The 17942-nt window shown below is 38.9% G+C and overlaps 1 long non-coding RNA gene across 1 annotated transcript in view; it reads left to right on the top strand.

Annotated features, from left to right (window-relative positions):
- Positions 1-259: 259 nt before the first annotated feature.
- The window catches only part of LOC149131970 (uncharacterized), a 57300-nt gene continuing 39617 nt past the window's right edge, over positions 260-17942 (top strand). The window contains exon 1 of the long non-coding RNA XR_016244926.1: positions 260-534. This is a non-coding gene — a long non-coding RNA (uncharacterized LOC149131970). The remainder of the gene's footprint in view (positions 535-17942) is intronic.

Raw genomic sequence — 17942 nt, 5'->3', positions numbered from 1 at the left:
GGCGGACGCACAAGTGATAGGAGAGAGAAAGCAAGAGGAATGTGTATATACATGTATGCATGCATATATTCACTTATACATAATCTAACCAAAGCTTTATATATATATTATATACACACACATACTGATTTGCCGAGAATCGAAACCGGCTCATCAGCATGGCTTGTGAGAAACTTACCTGTCCCTCTGCACCAATCAGCTTCATTGTTCTCAATGCAAATTACCGCCGTCATCTGAAGAGAAAAAATACATTTGAATAAAGACAGATTTAAAGAGAGAGAGATAGAGAGTGAAAGAAAGAGAGTGGGTGGAGGGAAGAAGAGACAGAATAATGCAAAACGGTAAAAGAACGGTAATGGTACAAAAGAACGAAGGAATCGCAACCAAGAAATCCGTCACCCGGGTTTTAAGCCTAACGATAGATTAAGTTTATCACCCAAGGCCACGATGGGATTTCAACTCGCAATATAAAGAGCCGGGACATATACCACAAGGATGGATACCTCGTCTTTATTGATCCCGAAAGGCTGAAAAGTTAAGTTTATCATTTTTATATTTCTTCTTCCTTAGGGGTGGTCGTAGTTGTGTGTGTGTAGTGAAGAAACATATAAGAAAAGTTTTATAAAAATATCTCGTGCATCTTTTGCTCTCTCGCAAATTCTCTCTCTCTCTCTCCTTAGCTCTCTGTCCCTCTCTCTTTAGTTCTCTCTCTCTCTCTCTCTCTCTTGTACACCCTATCTCTCTTGCACATTCTCTCTCACACACATTCTCTCTCTGTTTCTTTCTATTTAGCTCTCTTTCTCTCTTATGCACGCAGACTCTCTCTCTCTCTCTCTCTCTCTCTCTCTTGTACACCCTATCTCTCTTGCACATTCTCTCTCACACACGTTCTCTCTCTTTTTCTTTCTATTTAGCTCTCTTTCTCTCTTATGCACGCAGACTCTCTCTCTCTCTCTCTCTCTCTTTCTCTCTTGTGTACACACACACTCTCTCTCTTGCACATTCTCTCTCTCATATATACACACACACTTCTTCTTCTTCTCTCTCTCTATTTCTCTCTCTCCCTCACACACACACGCATGAACTCCCTTTCTCACACATGCTCTCTTTCTCTCTCTTTCTTCAGTATACTAAAGACTGAAACCAAACCCAAGGGGAAAAACTGAAACATTTCCCATAATAAAAAAAATTAACCTCAAATATCCATTCTCTTTATAAATAATAATAATGATAATAATAATTAATAATTATGATGACAATGATAAACAACGATATGGCGTAAATTTGTAGAAGACATGGCGGCTACTAATTACATCTGACTGAGTCACTGAGTAATGATTCTTCATTTGTCTCCTAAATACATAACAGGGTGGTGATGGGGATGGTAAGGATGTTGGTGGTAGGTAGGTATGGAAGTATGTCCAAAAATACCAAAACGAGTTCTCTGGCTAGAGACCATAGAACTTGAACACGGAACCAAGCATTCCAAGCTGCGGTGATACTTATAATATTTTAAGATGACGCTGTTACAGCTGATTCACACACAATACAGCAATGAACTATTCCGTGTTGTAATACTTATCTAAAGTCAAATGGACTCGACCGTTGGATGTCAAATGTCTGAATTGATTGGTTTAAACAAAGCAGTTTGCAGCGACACGTTATGAATTGCTGGCCTCTCAAATGATTGGTTGTTGGTCTCTACCATCACCCGCCACCCCCATCCGCCCGGATATCTTGTTCTCCTTCGTGAGTCTCTTGGTAGTCGTTGGACTTGCAGGGAATGACTACGAAACCTCTCTCGGAATTAATACTAATAGCTTTAAAGATATATTTCCTCACAGACAAGTGTGTGCATTGCATGTATTATATTTATATATATATATATATATATATATATATGTATATATATATATATATTTGCGTGTGTAGCTGTATATATGTAAATGTGTGTTGGTGCATCTACGAACACGACGGGTCGATCACGACTGGAACGCCCTGACCGTCTATCACAGTGGTTTTCAACTTGGGTGTGTATGACCCTGGGGAGGGGCACATACGGTTTTGCCGTTAAAATTTATATTAAATAAATTGGTTATAGCTCTACAAGACACAAAATATTTTAACAATTCTTTTATAAAATACCTAATAATATTTAATTATAAAATTTTAAAATTTTATATTTTGGATGCTGGTTTTGCTGGGTAGAGGTGCTTGTCTCCCCCTTTGTAAACATAAGGACACAGGAAATGTGTCAAGGCCGACAGGAAGCGGTGCTTCCTAGGGCTAAATAGCAATAGTATTATTCCCTTTCATGGGACTGTCACATTAAGTTGACAACATACCACCACTTTATAGTGTTACTACTGTATAAATCTCTGAGAGATTTAGAAATGTATAATTTCTATAAAAGGATTTTGTTTTAAACATCGAATGTCTAGGAGGGTCCAACCGAAGGTAAAATAGAAATCAGAAGAGGCCACAGGTTTCAAAAATGCTTGAGAAACACTGGTTTGTCAGCTAATCAAGGCTAATTTCGTCACTTACGACTAAAGAACACCAACAGCACTATCAACGAATCTTGCTTGATAGAGAAAAACCACGATCATAGACGTTCTAACCTTAACCATCCCATCTTAAGGCAGAGGAGCTAATCCAGTGTTAAATTATCGCAACATAAATTATTGATGAGTATTGATATATGAATCACTGTATCGATCACAGCTGCAGACTGGTGCTCTTGCATTTGTTTCCTCATAACTTAACAAAAAATGTATATCTTTTAATGAAACCCTGAAGGGTGCAGATTACGATTATCTTTTATCGTTTGTTCCAGTCATTGGTCTGCGACCATGCTGGAGCACTACCTTGAGGGGTTTTTTAAAGCCTGGCACTTATTCTACCCTTTATTTTACCCGAAATGATTTCTTTTATCGACCCAGAAGTATTTATAAGCAGAGACAACGATCAACCGATTTGAACTTGAAACCTAAACGAAGAAACTATGCTTATGTAAATTTTTTTTCTTATTTTCCAATATTATTTTATTTTATCTATCCGTAACATTTTCTAGATTAATGTCTGATCACTAATTTGGGATTAAGAAGGACTTTTACGAAATTAGTAAATTTATAGAAAAATTATTAAAAATTCGATGCAATTTTGGGCAAAAAATAAAATGTTAGGGCACAAATTTAGATATTTGTACAAAAATTAAAATACTGGGGAAAAATATATATTGTTGGTGCAAAATTATAAATTGTTGGTACAAAATTATAAATTGTTGGTACAAAATTATAAATTGTTGGTGCAAAATTATAAATTGTTGGTGCAAAATTATAAAATCTTGGTGCAAAAATATAAATTGTTGGTGCAAAAATTCTAAATTTGTAAAAAAAAAAATGGAAAATTCAATATAGTTCCAAGTTTATTGAGGAAATAGTTAAATTTTAATCCGAAAATTACAATATTTAAATTTTAGTAGAGTTGTGGTAGGGGGTTAAAAAATTTTAAATCCGAGTCTAAAATTTTTTCGAATTTTCATAGAATAATTTGTTAAATTATCTCTTTGCTTCACACTTTTCGAAATATTTTCGTTGTTGTTGTTGATGTTGTTGTTGTTGCTTTGCCTGCTGTACTAGTGTGTCGAGCCAGTTGTTATTGGTGTGTTAAGACTCTCTAGAGATTCTAAACTTTATCAAAGCGTATTTGTGGAGCAGTCTTTTGTCGGCATGCCTTATGGACCATTAATCTCTTTTAGATCAAGAGAATAGCGAAGATTTTTAGTGAGTATGTGTGTGTGAAAGACAAAGAGAGATAGGGAAATACTGAGAGAGAGAGAGAGAGAGTTAACCGAAACGGGATTTGATTAATTACAAACATCAATGTTAGTTTGGCTATAGTGCCATCGTATTAGGGACTAGAAGTCTGATGATGAGATCATGCACGTTTATTAAAAGAGATAAAAACGATGCATAAAGGAGACTAGAAGAAGAAAAGGAGGAAGGAGTAAAAAAAAAATATCGGCGACTAAAAATTAAAAATTGCTCAGTATTACAAAAAAAAAAAAATGTTTGAAGCGAGCCTTGAATTTTTTTTTTCTAAAAGAAAAAATTTCAATAAAGCAAATAAACTATATAAATGTAAATATTTAAGAAAAAAAAAACTAAACAGTATTCTGGAGATGGGAAGAGTTAACTTGACGTTGATTCCTTATATTTCTGACTAAAATGGAATGGTTTCATATATTTTACCAGATATATGATAAAGTTATTTATATATTGGGGTAAATACATGAGTTATTTGACCAGATGTATGATCAAATTAGTTGGATGTAAAGGTTTTAGTTAGTTAGGTCCAGGCCCTTGTTGACCACACTTATGTTCAAAGGTTTTCGAGTTTGGATGGCGAATATCCTCTCTGCTTTTCTTTTTCTTTTTTGCGTGAATAGTATATTTAAGTCTTTGCTGTAAGATGTGATCTAAGGGTGATTTAGCTGTTATTTGTATTTGGTCGAACTACCTCTACCGCGAAGAGTATTTCTCATTGGTTCGTGATGACGAGTAGTTTTTATATGCCTATTATCTGCCCCATTGCCATCGAGTAATGCAGGCTTGGAGAGAGATATGAGACACAATGAAAGAAGAGGAAGCGACAGAGAGAGGCAAAGAGAGAGAGACAGAGAGAGGCAATATTTGTGTAAAGAATAGTAAAATATAGTAAAAACTAAAATTATTGATCCAACAGCAGATAAATTCCCTCCATTCTTTCCCCCAATACCAACTCCACACACACTTCCCCAATACCAAAGAACACGCATTCACACATTACTCAAATACACTCACAAACACACGCGCGCGCTTATACACATACACACACAACTTATCAAATTTTACGTTGATTTTATTCGTCATTCTTTGATTTTTTTTATGCTTGCATTTTTGAATTTGTAATTTTTTAAATGTTTTTTCTGCAGGCACTATGAATGTAAAAATAGTTTGTGCTGTGATTCTCATAAAAAACTTTCACCATAGAACGTTGTCATTATAAATTAGTTCTTGATAGAACGATAGCACTATAGAACGGGTCATTGTACTATCTCACTATAGTATCATGTCACAATGAAATTGATACTGGTCCTTTTGTGAGAGGAATGATATGCTATGAGTTAGGGCCTTGATTACTCGCTAATATATGGAATGAAATATTAGTCAATGAGAGTGTATTATCATTGCCTACAGCTGTGTCCTTGCACTAAAGCCATCAATTTGCCGCTAGATGGTGTGGCTGTCAACATTAAAATGTCTCTGTCAAGGATACACACGCACACACTAGTGGTAGTAAGTGCAGAAAGGCTGAATTGTTAAAAAGTTTGTTTTGCATCCACGAGATCCTGGGTTCGGTCCCACTGCGTTACGCCTTGGGCAAATGTCATTTTCTGATTTGTCTTTGTAACCTCCGGTCGATCATTACTTTGTGACTGAAATTGAGCCTGTTCAATGGATTATACCTGGAATTCCAAAGGCACAGCGTTCTCTCGCCGATTCTCTCTGAGTATTAAGTTAAGGGCACACGTCCGTGGAGTACTCGGCCACTTAAGTGTGAAGGCGTGTGGCTTAGTGGAGAGGGCGTTCGGCTCACGATCGTAAAGTCGTGAGTTCAATTCCTGACAGCGCGTTGTGTCCTTGAGCAAGACACTTTATTTCATGTTGCTCTAGTTTCACTCAGCTGGCAATAATTAGTTATACCACTCGCTTGCTCTCTATCTCGTTCTCTCTCTCTCTCTCTCTCTCTCTCTCTCTCCACACATAAGTGTGTGCGCGCGTGCGTTTATTGTAAACTTCTATATGACAAGGACTTTGTTTCGCCTGACGTTTTACTCAAATAGTAATGGTTCTACTGCGTTAATGTACGGAAGTGATGCACAGTCTTTAACATCAGAAATGAGAAAGTTCTTAGAGAACTGTGTCTTAAGGAGAATATTGAGGAAACCATTGATGAAGAAGTGATGACCCGGGATGTGATAAATAGGAAACTGCTTTATGAGATAAGGGCCGAGCAACTGAGATCTTTTGATCATGTGATAAGATTTTTTGATCATGTGATAAGAAAAGAGGGCCTGGAGATGAAGACAAATGTCCGTCAAATGTAGATAATGTAAATCAAAACAAGCTCAAACAAATTCCACTACCCACCAAAAAGGATTCTCTTCGTAGTATCTCGATCGGTTAGAAATAATTCTCTCTCAGACAACATTCATTGTCTTAAAAAATAATTCTCTTTCAGACAACATTCATTGTCTTAAAAAATGAACATTTGTGAATAATATAAGCAAAACATCTTAAAGAATAATATCGAACGGGAAAGTCATGGTTTGAGTGTCGTGACCATGTTCATTTTTTAAAAGCGATAGGATGGTGTTTGAAAAAGAATTGCCCTAGTTATAGAGCTTTTCAATAAAATGACAACTTATGGGATTGAACAAAGTACAAAAGAATATCTGTCGTCTGGCCGAAGTTACTTTGACCGCTTGGCATTTAAGGTTGGCTTCTGCACAAGATATATAAAGACGGAATCGGTTTGATATGTAAGGACGAAATTGGTTTGATGTATGAAGATGGAACCGGTTTGATATGCAAAGACGGAATCGGTTTGACATGCAAAGAAAAAACCGGTTTGATGTGCAAAGACCGGTTTGATATGAGAAGGACTGTTTGTCAGTTAGATTTAATTTACGTGAGAAACTGCGAATTGGTCGGATATTTCTATTTGGAGCAAAATCAGGAATTTATTGTATTGTCTTGGAGAGAAAACGGATATGGATATAGTTTCCTATTGAATTTAACTAAATCCCTGTTATTGATATTAATGTTGTTGATGATGATAATGATGGTGATGCTTGTTTTGGCGGAATCTTCATATTTATTCGAAAGAAAAATATCGATCTTCTTGTTAAAATTGAGAATATTCTGCAAAACCATGTCGTTACACAGAAAGGGACGATATGGCGACATCTGTCGTTCTTCACACTATCGGCCATTTTTTTTCTTTTTTTTTTTTTGCATTTTTTAAACTGCACCTCCTCCTCCCCTCCACCAAAAGGGAAAAAAAATCAATAAATACTATTTGATACAATCTCACTCATGTTGACTTCAAAGCCAATTTTCTCAGAAAAAGAAATTAGTAAATGCTTTTATTATTGTTGTTAACGATGTTCTTGTGGTTTAGCCCCAGGTCAGATCTTATTGAGAAGACCTGGGATCAAAGGAAGTCTTACCATGACCATCCTGTCTTTTTGTAAAACATGTGCCCTTATTTTCCATTTTTTTAATATATAATTACCGGTAGAAAGACCGTTTAAAATTTCCAAGAGTCCCAGTAGACTTATGATGAACAGTATTCCATACGTGACTATCCCAACTTTATTTTGGAGGACTGTATCTAGGACTACATTAACCACTGTATCTTTCCAATTTTTTATATATATATATACAATGGACAGATAGTTTTAAAGATCCAGCAGATTTATGATCAAACACGTTCCAACTGTGACCATCCCATCTTTATTCCAGGAAGTGTGTACTTACACAATGTATTACATTACACAATGTGCCGTTCTCTTTTTATACAACGGACAGATTGTTTTAAAGGTTCAGTAGATTTATGATCAACGATGTTCCTACCGTGACTGTCTCATCTATATTTCAGAAAAAAGTGCATCTAGGACTACATTATCAAATGTGTCCTTTCATTTTTTTTTTTTTTTTTTTTTGACCGTTTTGAAAACCAAAGAAACCTATAAATGAAGAACTGCATTATCCAATAACCCTGGCTGCCATTTTGTTAACATAAAGATATTAGCATGATTGAAGGCAAATTTAGTTATTATTTCCAGCACTTCTAGCGACCACGTGAAGGCTCCCAAGCTGGTTAAAATAACTAAAAATAAGTAACAGATGTGGTTCTGAGTTTGACTGAAAAAGAAAAGTTGTACAACACGGACGATATTATAAATATTAATTTAATCGTTGTGTGTGGGGGGGGGGGGCGTGGGGGGGCGTGGGGGGGGGCGTGGGGGGGGCGTGGGGGGGCGTGGGGGGCGTGTGTGTGGGTGTGTGTGTGTGTGTGTGTGCGTTTCAGTTGACCAATAGGAATTGGTGTGTTATGATTGGTTTTGACAAATTATGATCAATATCTGGATCATTTTCCTATATTGCTTCCCTTACACACTGTTTCTTCACTCTATTCCAATCATTTACGATACCCATCAATTACTGTCCTTTCTTAACTCTTTGACAAAGGGCATCAGCCCAAAACGTTAGATTCTCCACCCAACCCACGACACCTGGACTGATTCAATTCTCCCTATAAACTTTTCCGTGAACTAATTGCAGCCGACACTTAACATCACCAGTCTGCTCGACGTCTTCGTTTTACTCTGTAGTAAACTGATTGGCCAATAAAAATCAATCAAATGGAAGGTCTAATCTGGGTTGTCAGTCTCTACTTCCTCTCACGCTACACCAACATAAATATCAGCTGTGCTGTTTGTTATTTATACTGGTGTAGCGGGAAATGAAGTAGAGTAGATGAGAGGGTCTTTATGGTAGAAATGGCAGCCAAATCTCACTCAAATAACTCTTCTGTGGCAAAAAATTAAAAGGAAAGACATTAAATAATGTAAACCTAGACAAACTATGAAAACAGAGATGGTATGATCATGGCCAAAGCGCCTTTGATTATAAGCTGCTGGATTAAGGATGACCGAGGGCTAAACGATATCATCTCTGCTCGAACCAACGAGAGAACTCCAAGAGGGTCGCACGGTTTGCTAGAAAAAACGGCCAAATCTCCCCCCAAAGCATACTATTTATTAGATAATTTAAACATATCATCTGTGAAATGATAGATGGTAGGGTCGCGGCCGGAGTGCATTTGACGAATAATCTACAAAATCAAGGATGACCTGGGACTGAACGATATCATTTCTGTCAAGCGTGAGATCCCTTAGAGGGTCACATGACTTGCTTGAAAAGTCAAGCTAATCTCCTTCGATTCACACCTGACATTAAATGTAAACTTTCTATTCTAAACGCAAGGCCTGAAATTTTAGAGAAGGGGTAAATTCGATTACATCGATCTCAGTATTCCAACAATATTTATTTTATCGACCCAGAAAGTTTGAAAGGCAGTTACTTCGGCGGAATTTCAACTTAAAACGTAAAGACGGACGATTCGCCGCCTTAATGCATGAAATAAATATATAAACTAACAAATGGCATGGTCACGGCCGGATTGCCTTTGACCAGTAATCTGCAAGATCAAGGGTATGTTTTCCAAACTGATGAACCGTTACAGGATTGATTATGGCCTGGTAAGAATAGCAGCCAAATCTACCACAAATCACACTTTACTGTCGTAAAACATTTAAAAGTATGAAGATAATGTAAAACTATATATACTTCATCTAAAATCGTCAATAGGACGGTCATAGCTGTAGCGCTTCTTATCATGGGTCTATCAATTTGGATGACCTTTCTTGACGAGGCAATAATTTTTGATGAAAGAAAGTGGCGTCTTATCACAACCGGCCACTCCATGATGGTGATGGTGATGGTGGCGGTGGTGGTGGTCGTCGTCGTGGTGGTAGTAGTTTTAGTGATTCGCATAGCGGCAGCGGCGGTGAGAGTCGGCCTTTAGATCGAACAAAGGAAACTTTGTTTATTAGGAGCGTCCTTCCTAATTTATTTTTTACGAAACATTAAGTGTGATTTGAGGGATATTTGATTACTATTTCTAGCACATTGAGCTGCCCCAACTAGCTTTTTCCAAGAGCAGCCGTTCAAGTAATATTGAAGGGAAATGACATCAACAGAAATATGATCACGTGACAGACTCGCTTAACAGCGAGTCTCTCTCTCTCTTTTCCTCCGACTTTACCTCTCCCCCAGCCTTTCTCTCCCCCAGCCTTTCTCTCCCCCAGTCTTTCTCTCCCCCATCATTCCTCTCTCTCATCATTCCTCTCTTTCACTCTTTCACTCTTCATCCTCAAATCTCTGTCTTCCACACTCTCCCCGACCCCTTCTCCCCCACCCTATCTCTCTCTCTCTCTCTTTCTCTCACTCCACCGATTTTTTTCATTCACTACCTTACTATACATTATATTACTGGTACAAAAAGAATGGTGAATTAGCAGAATCGATAGAGCGTTTCGTCCGTCTTTACGTTCTGAGTTCAAATTCCGCCAAGGTCGATGAAATAAGTACCAGCTGCATACTGAGGTCGATGTAATCGACTACCCACTCCCACCAAAATTTCAGACGAAATGAATTAAGGTTTTATGCCTTATGGTTCTGAGTTCAAACCCTCCTGAGGTCGACCTGAAATGTTTATCTGTCTTGGATTTGATAAAATAAAGTAGTCTCCGTCAAATATCGTTTTCAAATTTTGACACAAGGCCAGCAATTTCGAGGGAGGGGCTAAGTCGATTTCATCGGCATCCAGTGTGAAACAGGTACTTACTTTATCGACCCCGAAAGGATGAAAGGTAAAGTCAACTTCGGCGGATGTAATGTCGGTAAGCATTTCGTCCGGCGTTCTAACAACTCAGCCAGCTTGCTGCCATAGTATCCGTCAAATATTGGAATCGATTTAATCGATCATAACCAAACCCTTAAATGACAGGCCTTGTATGAAGGCCTGTCAAAACCAGTTATAAGACACTGGGGTGGAAGAACGTTTTTGAGTTCAAATCCCGTTGAGGTCAACTTTGCCTTTTATTCTTTCGGGGTCGATAAAACAAAGTACCAGTCAAGTACTGAACTCAATGCAATTGATTAACCCCACCCCGAAAAAATTTCAAGCCTTGAGCTTATAGCAGAAAGAATTGCTGGCTGAATCGTTAGCACACCGAGCGAAAGCCTTAACGGCATTTCGCCCGTCGTCGTTACGTTCTGAGTTCAAATTCCGCCGAGGTCGACTTTGCTTTTCATCCTTTCGGGGGTCAACAAATTAAGTACCAGTCGAGCACTGGGGTCGATTTTTATCGACTTACCCCCCACCCCCACCCCGAACCTGCTGGCCTTATTCCAAAATTCGAAACCATTGTTATTATTATTATTAATGTTGTTGTTATCGTTGTAGTAATGTATCTAAATTCATAAACAAACCAAGCAACAGCAACGATGTTTTATACTTCTGTATAACCCCCACCTCTTCCCATTCCCACCCCACCCCCTCTTTTTTCCCTTTATTCTTTTTTGTTGTTGTTTTTTATAGTTGGTTTTCTTTCTTCGTTTCAAGGTCTGTTCGATCTAATTGGTGTTCGCATGTTGTGAGACCTTCTGTGAAATCCAGGGACCATCTGCTACCTTGTACTGCTCTTACTCCTCTTCTTCTTCTTCCTCTTCTTCTTCTTCCTCATCCTCCTCTTCTTCTCCTTTCTTTCCTTCAGCCGTTTTCTTTCTTTGTTTTTCTCAATTTCTTTTACTCTCTCTCTTTCTTTCCGTCTTTCTTCTCGAGATACTTCTAAGTGGAATGACTATATTGGCATTATACTTTTTTTGCGTGGGGGGGGGGGTCTGAGGGGAAAGGGGTCCGTTCATCGGTAATTGTTTATTATCTTGACCATGTCCAAGCCTTGCACTGCCGACTCTCGCCACCTCCGTCAACAACAACAACCTTAACAACAGCATCGACGCCACCACCACAACGACAACACGAACGCAACCACCACCATTACCCCCTCCTCATCACCCCCCCCCCCCAACAACAAAACGAACGACGACAACAGCAGCAACACTATCAACAATGCCATCTCCAGCGCCAACCCCACCACCATCACGACCAACACTATCAACGTTAGTCGCTATTATTACGATGGTGGCCACCACCACCAACACCAACTCTACCACCATCACCCCCTCCCTCTTCTTCACCCCCCCACACACACCACTACCGCCTCCAAGAATAAAAAGAAACAAAGGCAAAAATAACAACGCCACCGCCACCACCACCACCACCACCACCGTCATCGTTACCATCACAACCACCACCACCACCACCACCGCAACAATAACAATAGCACCATCGTTATCATTGCAACTACTACTACTACTACTACTACTACTACCACGACTACCAGCAACAGTACCATGTCCAGAAGAATCACTGACGACATTGTCGCTCCTGTTGCCATTACGACCATGACCACCACCACCACCACTAACATCACCACGTCACCACCACCAATACCACCATCAACACCACCACCGGATCTGTATCTGGAAGCTCGACCTGGTAGAAACGGCAGCTAAACCTCCCTCAAATATTACTCGATTGTCTTAGAAAAGAGATATGCATTGTATGATGTAGTTCTGAGATCTCTGCCCATAGAACAGAGCCGAGGTGGTCACGGTTGGAAGGTCTTTCATTATATGTATACTCAGAGCTGACCTGGGGCAACAGTACCATAGCAAACACCACTACTACTACTACTACTACTACTACTACGCGTATCATCTCCTCCCACCATTACCACCAACGCTATGCGACAAGTCACGTCTTTTATCTTGTTTCCATCATTAGACTGCGGCCATGATGGAGCACCACTTTGAGGAATTCTTAGTCGAGTGAATCGACCCCCCAGTTATGTTTTTTAAAAAGCAAAAAAACCTGGTACTTATTCTATGGGCCTCTCTGGATGAACCGCTAAGTTATGGGAACGTAAACACCCCAACATCTGTTGTCAATCGGTGTTGGGACACACACACACATACATACACACGCACACTCACACACATATATGTGAGAGAGAGAGAGAAATACGACGGGATTCTTTCAGTTTCCGTCAACCAAATCCACTCACAAGGCTATGGTCGGCCCGAACCTACAGTAGAAGACGCTTGCCCAAGGTACCACACAGTGGGACCGAACCCGGAACCATGCGGTCGGGAAGCAAGCTTCTTACCACACAGCCACTCTTGCGCCTCCATAAGGACATACACAACCTCAGTTACCACCACCACCACGATCACTACTAGCAAAAGGCGCCAGGGTGGCTGTGTGGTAAGAAGTTTGTTTCCCACTCACATGGTTCCGAGTTCAGTCCCACTGCGTGGCACCTTGGGCAAGTGTCTTCTACTATAGCCTTGGGCTAACCAAAACCTTGTGAGTGGATTTGGTACACGGAAACTGAAAAGAAGCCTGTTGTGTGTGTGTGTGTGTGTGTTCGCGCGTGTGTGTATCGTGTGTGTGTGTGTGTGCGCGCGTGTTTCTCTGTCTGTCCACTATTATTGCTTGACAACCGGTGTTGGTGTGTTTACGTCCCCCGTAACTCAGCGGTTCGGCAAAAGAGATCGATAGAATAAGTACCAGGCTTAAAAAAAAGAATAACTATTAGGGTCGACTAAAAATTCTTCAAGGCGGTACCCCAGCATGGCCGCACTCTAATTATTGAAACAAGAAAAAGATAAATAAAAGTGAAAGACACCACCACCGCCGCCACCACCATCGATGAAGCCTCTTAGTAGTCGTTTCCACGCACGAGAAGCAGCAGTTAAAACTTCCTCTGCCGCTTTGAGAAGGAAGAGCGCATTATACAATGCAATCCATGGTACACTATGCTTAAGAATAGATGGGATCTCCATGGCTGGATTGTCTTCAGTAATGACTTTTATCTAGGACTAAACAACAGCATCTAACAGCAACACTCCACCACAACATATACTGCTACAATCACTACCACAACAACAAAAACAATACCCACCCAGTGCAGGAGCGAACTCTAAGCAATCATCCTACCCGCAAGAAATAGCAGTCAAATCTTTTCTTAATAAAAAAAAAAAAAAAAAAAAAAGAAAAACTGCCGCTGCTAAATGCTGACTCGGTTGATATGAATCTCGTCTTCATAAGCCAGGGCGTGTGTGTGCGCGTGCGTGTGTGTGTGTGTGTGTGTGTGTGTGTGTGTGCGCGCGCGCGCGCATACGTATATATGTGTGTGTATATATATGTGTATCTGTGTGTATATATAGATATATATGTATACTTAAATAGTCTGATGGCCCGTGGGTGAGCAGTTTTGGTGTTCAGCACCCGACCCTAGGATTGTGGATTCAGTTTCTGGTCGCAGCTGTACGTTATGTTCCTTGAGCAAGTTACTTGATTTCACTTTCCCCCAACTTTCCTCCAGTGGTGGGGGGGAGAGCCCTCTCTTCTTCCAGCTGTCACGTCTTGGATGTTCCTTTCGATCTTATAACTGCACACGATTACATAGGAATCTAAAGCAATAACCGAAAGCAAGACACATGCTACTGAGATGATAAACTGCAGCGTATGCACGTTATGTACATGGTGCTGGTTATATATATATATATATATATATATATATATATATATATAAACTGGCTTCTTTCCGTTTCCGACAACCAAATCCACTTACAAGGTTCCAAGCAGAAAGACTGAACCCGGAGCCATGTGGTTGGGAGGCGAACTTATTACCATATAGCCGTGCCACCGCCAATATATATTGTATATATAAACTGGTGTTACCCGTCGTGTGTGTGTGTGTGTGTTTTACTCTAATCAAAAAAATTATGATCCAGTAAAATGTTTTGTACGTTTTGCTGAGTAACATTTTGTCGTTAAGAGAAACTTTCGTCAGTGGTTCGACATCCGTATACAGTTCTATCCACTTATTCTGTCTTGTATAATAAATTTATATTGTATACCAATATATGCATCATATTCAAGTATATGGAATTTATATCAAATATATACGTATTATATATATCTGCATCTCCCTATGTGTATGTGTGGGTAGTGGGATGTATTCTTTTTACATATATATATACATATAGTCATATACATACATATAAAAAGGAATGCCAAAAATGGGACAAGAACGCAGAACATCCAGACAGTTAGGTGATACAAAAAAAGGGACAACAAAATATCCAGACAGACGATATAAAGAAAACAAGGACGGGTCATACGGAGTTTTCTTTCTTCAGTCGAGTTCCAGATCGTCTTTGCAATTTCGGCTAGAGAGAGAGAGGGAGAGGGAGAGAGAGGTTTATATATGTACACAATATATATGTATTAATATATACCTACTGATATGTACATACACATATACGTATATTATCACATGACTGAGACGTGGGTCTTCTGCTTTAGAAGAAAAACCTTGATGATGAAGAAAACCTTGCGAGTGAGAGGTATCATTCGTTTGCATCAGTGAAAGAATGAGATGTAAGTGAACCGGGAAGCGAAACCGACTTTCCGGGAACGTACCAACACTGTACAGTTGTCGTTGTTTCACTAGGCTAATCCTAGTGGAATCGAGCAAACCCATGATCAAAGACATACCGACTCCCCACCCGTGACCATCTCGTATTTTTGGAAATATCCACGGTGCCTATATTATTCAATGCGCCTTTTGCTTATCCAACATAATACGATGTAATCCAATGGAGTTTTGGCTGCTACTTTTTGCAAATACAGTTACCAGATATGAGAATCTTGTAGTTTAGTGCTACAACAAAGGTAGATGAATGAAATAGTAAGGTTAATTGCCAAATTAATTAATAAGATAATTGACATAATGGTTGTTAGTGAGACTAAATCAATGATTGCAGTAAAGTAATTGCTAAAACTTGATTGTCCGGATGTCAAACGAGAGTAAAATGTTTGTCAACACTTCAGCTCAGAAGTGACAGAATCAGAAATGACAGCCATTGACGACGTCATTATATTCGCGTGCGTGTGTGTGTGTGTGTGTGTGTGTGTGTGTGTGAGAGAGAGAGAGCGTTGTTTGTGTGCCAGTTTATGTGTGAATGCTTCTGTGTGTATCTGTCTGTATGCGTGTGTGAGGGAAAGAGAGGGAGTGAGGGTGTGTGTCTACGTGTTTGTGTCTTTGTGTATGTTTGTCTCTCTCTCTCTCTCCCTCCCTCCTTCACTATCTCTCTCTCTCCCTCCCTCCTTCACTATCTCTCTCTCTTTCCCTCTCTCTTCATGTGTCCACATTTGTCAGTCTATGTGTAGCAATACCTGTCACTGTATGTACCTGTTTGTGAGTGTGTATGACTGCATGTGTGTGTATGTATATATATATATATATATACACATACACACATAGGTTCTTATTTGTGGATGAATACATTTATGGGGATTTGTGCGTGTGTGTGAGCCTATATGACCGTTTTCGCCTAAATTCTACAAAAATTCTACAAAAACTTACAAGATGGCCGCATAGAGTACCCCCTTGCCCCCAGTTGTATATTGGTAACTAATGTTTTCTAAGTATTAAGTACGAGTAACCTCGAATACTACTGATCAAGTTAAGTATAAAACAAAAAACCAGCCACTAATTAAATTACTGTGAGTAGACCAAATTATAGAGTAATTAAGCTAAGTCAACCATAAGAAACACAAACCAGGCGTGAGGTACGTCATATCATACAAACCAAATGAGTTTTCGCAGGAAAATAGACAAACGGAACACAGGCATATGTTACATACAAACATAAATTAGCATAGATAATATATTACATAAATTAGCATTAATAATGTCTATTTAATAATAACTGATATAAATGTTGGTTGGTTGGCTGGTTGATTGATTTTTGCATTGGTTCTTTACATCGTATAGAGAGATGGGAAGAGATAGTAAAAGTGATGTGCAGAGAAGAGAGATAACCCTTTGCCTGTGTTGTTTATCGCATGTGATACTCAGGAAACATTGCCCTGGCGTCCATGAATCGTATATGATACACATTCAAAACCAACAGGAGTAATTATTGAGATTTGCGAAAGGAAAGCTTTATGTAACGCAGAGCAGATGAAAGAAGGGCGAAACTAAGAGTCGGAAAACATGCATGGGTGTTTAGGACAAACTAATGTAAACGTTTTGGACAGGCAAAGAGATGCAGAATGAGAGCACGTACTAGACTTGGTAGCAGGCAATGATTAACACATACATACACACACAGAGAACCATAGTGAGAGATCCGATGGGAGGAGAGGGTGTACATGGCGTGTTATAAGTATGTTTCTTTAGAGCTAAGTGAAACGAAATCGCCCCAGAAGTGATCACAAGAGCGGCTGATACCGTATTTCGCCGTAGTTGCAACTTATCAATACCGTATACTCGAGTCACTTCCGAAACGAAATCGAAATCTCTAGTCTAAAATATATAGAGAGTGTATAAAAGCTATTTGTTGAGTTGTAGTATGCTGTAGAATAAATTTGTATTAGAAGCTGGATAAAGCGTGTGGCATTAGAAGGGAACTACCTCGAAGGAGATTAAATGCCGAATTGATATGGGTTACAGTTTTCCATTTACAGCAACAGTCCCGATACTTTCTGATCAGACATCAATGTATATATACATATATATATAAGTATGTAAGTATTGTTTACGTATGAGAAAAAGAAATATACCCATATCCATCAATACGAAGCTAACATCTTTGGTTTTTCACTGATGCACTGGATAAATACGGGGAACTTGGATGGTGACACCCCTTTAACAGGATTTTATATCCTTGATTTAATTGTGTGTGCATATATACATATATATATGTGTGTGTGTGTGTGTGTATTATGTATATATGTATGTATATATATATATGTGCGTGTATATATAATATAATATAAATATATGCATATATACATACATATTTGTACATACCTACATATATATGTATAAATACATGCATATATGGGTATAGGACATCAAAAATACGTCAACAAAATGAGAAACGAGAACATAAAAAACAAAAACATGCAAAACGAACTTTTTTGCGAACAACAAAAGAAACAAATAGAGAAACGAGAGAGGCAACATAAAGAACATTCCCTTCATCAGTTGTCCCCTGTTTTATCTACTCCATGTAAATGTATATATGTATAGATGTATATATATATATATATAGATGTATGTA

The sequence above is a fragment of the Octopus bimaculoides genome, chromosome 18 (genome assembly GCF_046866305.1).
Source record: "Octopus bimaculoides isolate indiv1 chromosome 18, ASM4686630v1, whole genome shotgun sequence".
NCBI classification, from domain to species: Eukaryota; Metazoa; Mollusca; class Cephalopoda; order Octopoda; family Octopodidae; genus Octopus; species Octopus bimaculoides.
This window is presented reverse-complemented; position numbering and strand designations above follow the sequence as displayed.